The following is a 3323-nucleotide window of genomic DNA, read 5'->3' on the forward strand; positions in this document are numbered from 1 at the left end:
TGGGAAATACAAAGCTGATTATAGGCTGCATCATCTGCTGCTATGGTTGGGGGTTGGGGCTGTGGTGAGAAAGTGGTCCTGTAGGCACCTGGGATGGGTGGAGACCAGCAGGTGGCTGGTCTGGTTGGGAGATCAAGACTGGGTCCCCTGGGCTCCCTGAGGTGTTCTCCCTGAAATCCTGGGGAGTGGGGAGCTGTGGCCCATGGGTATGCTGAGCAGCCTAGTGCTGTGCCAGCAGGGGCAAGCCCGAGCCCAGCGGAAGTGAAATAAGCCAGTCAGAGAACAAGTACCACATGATTTTATTTATATGTGGAATCTAATGAACAAAATGAACTAACAAAATAGAAACAGACTCATAGATACAGAAAACAGATTGACAGGTGTCAGAGGGGAGGCAGGTTGTGGGGCTGGGTGAAAAAGATTAAGAAGGAAAAACCCCACAAAAAAACCTCATAGACACAGACAGCATTATGGAGATCACTAGGAGGGAAGAGGTGTGTGGGGAGGTAGAAGAGGGTAAAGGGGGGATGAATGGTCTCAGCAGGAAACTCTACTTGGAATGGTGAACACACAATACAATATACAGATGATGTATTATAGAATTTTATACCTAAAACCTTTATAATTTTACTAGAGGCTCAGTGCACAAAAGTTTGTGCACTGGGGTGGGGGGTCCCTCAGCATGGCCTGCCCCCTCTCACAGTACAGGAGCCCTCAGGGGATGTCCTACTGACAACTTAAGCCCGCTCCCTGGGAAGAGGGAGAGCGGACCTAAGCCACAGTCTGACCTCCCTCTGTGGGAGGGGATCTGGCGATCAGGGGAAGGCACCGCCCCCATCACCCCACTGCTGCTGCCACTGCTGGCTGCAGCAGCTGCGAGGCATGGCCTGCCCCCTCTTACAGTACGGGAGCCCTCAGGGGATGTCCTACTGACAACTTAAGCCCGCTCCCTGGGAAGAGGGAGAGCAGAACTAAGCCACAGTCTGACCTCCCTCTGTGGGAGGGGATCTGGCGATCAGGGGAAGGCACCGCCCCCATCACCCCACTGCTGCTGCCACTGCTGGCTGCAGCAGCTGCGAGGCCTGAGCCCTGGGCCTTGCAGCCGCTGAGCCACTGCGGCTTTGTCCGGAAGGACGTCTGGAAGACATCTTGTCTAATCAGCATATTACCCTGTTATTAGTATAGATTAAATAATAAATTCAGCCCTAACCGGTTTGGCTCAGTGGATAGAGCATTGGCCTGCAGACTCAAGGGTCCCAGGTTCGATTCCAGTCAAGGGCATGTACCTGGTTGCGGGCACATCCCCAGTAGGGGGCGTGCAGGAGGCAGCTGATCTATGTTTCTCTCTCATCTCTCAAAGATGTTTCTAACTCTCTATTCCTCTCCCTTCCTCTCTGTAAAAAATCAATAAAATATGTTTTAAAAAAATAATTCAATAAAAATTTTAAAAAATTAAATATAATAAAAGATTGTGCTCTAGGAGAAGAGTACAGCTCACATAAAGAATATTTATGTAAATCTGGCTACTTGTCTAGCATGCTCAGTGGTTCTTGGAAAGGATACCATTGAACTGGAGATTCCTGACCAGAATATTGAGGTAGAAGGACTGCAGGTCGCACTGGGGTCACTATATGGAGGCGATGTCTTAGGAAAGGCCAGTCGAGTTATTATTGCCATTCTGGTGGCAGCTCATCTGCTACAGTAGGATGGCTTCATACAACACTGTGGTGAGACGATGAAGGAAATAATTAATGTGAAAGCTGTATGTGGTTTTGACACATCAGCAGGGTCCAATGGATTTGATTCTGTAAAGACAAAATGCCTTGAATGGCTTCGAAACACTTTGAGGCCTCGTCAGCGTGTTGAACTTTTTAAAGAACTCAGTACAAATGTCATGAGGCAGCTCTTTTGTTCATATAACTTCGTTGTAATGCAAGTGGCAGTGGATGCATACATAGCTCTTAAAAAGCGGCGTTCCTTCAACCTGTGCCTTCTCAGGACGGATCCTTAAACCAGCTTTTAATTGGGACAGATGTCTAGTTTTCTAGGAGGAGAAAGGATTTTGAAGGTCTGACCTTCCTTGAAACTGAACAAGAAAGACCATTTGTATCAGTTCTCAGGCCTTCAAGGTTACAGAATATTATCAGTGATTTGGCTTCTGCCAGAATTACTGAACACGATCCTCTAGTACAGTGATGGCGAACCTTTTGAGCTCGGCGTGTCAGCATTTTGAAAAACCCTAACTTAACTCTGGTGCCGTGTCACATATAGAATTTTTTTTTGATATTTGCAACCATAGTAAAACAAAGATTTATATTTTTGATATTTTATATATTTAAATGCCATTTAACAAAGAAAAATCAACCAAAAAAATGAGTTTGCGTGTCACCTCTGACACGCGTGTCATAGGTTCGCCATTACTGCTCTAGTACCTTCAGAATGACTATCTTCTGTGTGTAAACAGGTGTGGCAAGCAGAAGAGGACAGCGAGGCGGGGCCTCGAGATCTCAATAAAGAAGAACTAGAGGGAAGTGGCATGAGGTGTGGTAGAAAGCGCGACAAAGATGGTGAATACTGCTGGCGGTAGACAGGCTTTAACTTCGCCTTTGACCCACTTGCAACTTATACCACTTGATACATCACTATCAGCTGCAATACAATGAATCAGCCACATGGTGGATCTGTCAGTTTACTACCAGGGGCATAGCATTTGAATTATGATTCGCCTCTTGATAATAGTGGAAAAACTAATATGTAGTAGAACAACTGACTATCAAATACCTGCATTTGAAAAGGACCAGGAACATGCAGCGATGAACCTGGACAGCAGGCTTCTGATCTTCCCTTTATACATCTGCTGTAATTTCCGTACATATCACCAGAAAAAAGAACTGAAAATAATCCTCATCCAGAAAATCTAGGAAGCTGAGGATGGCATCAGTTGGAAACAGTAGCGCTTTGAAAACTTTTTCTGTCAGCCTTAATTTAATGGCCTGATGATGTTCACACCTAAGGTGACTAACAATGACAAAGGCCTTATGAACTGTACAGATAATATGGAAGACTATTCTTATCCTCATTACATTTCTATTCATATATGAAAAACCACTTTCAAGGCAAGATTATATCTGTCAACCCATTTCTGTTATAAAGATGCCAGCTCATGCTTTTAATTTAGCGTCAGGAGAAAATCGCTATAGGTAAATTTCACATTTCTCTGCAACCAAATATAGATTTAATTTCTAGCTTAAACTTTGATCCTATCTAATGGTAATGTAACACAGCTATCCATCCATAAATTTATTTTTATTTTTCTGAAATAA

The 3323-nt window shown here is 44.6% G+C and overlaps 1 pseudogene; it reads left to right on the forward strand.

Moving 5' to 3' along the window:
* The first annotated feature begins 1464 nt into the window (after positions 1-1464).
* LOC102257877 lies at positions 1465-2929 on the forward strand (annotated as a pseudogene).
* Positions 2930-3323: the final 394 nt, after the last annotated feature.

The sequence above is a fragment of the Myotis brandtii genome, unplaced genomic scaffold (assembly GCF_000412655.1).
Source record: "Myotis brandtii unplaced genomic scaffold, ASM41265v1 scaffold658, whole genome shotgun sequence".
Classification (NCBI taxonomy): domain Eukaryota; kingdom Metazoa; phylum Chordata; class Mammalia; order Chiroptera; family Vespertilionidae; genus Myotis; species Myotis brandtii.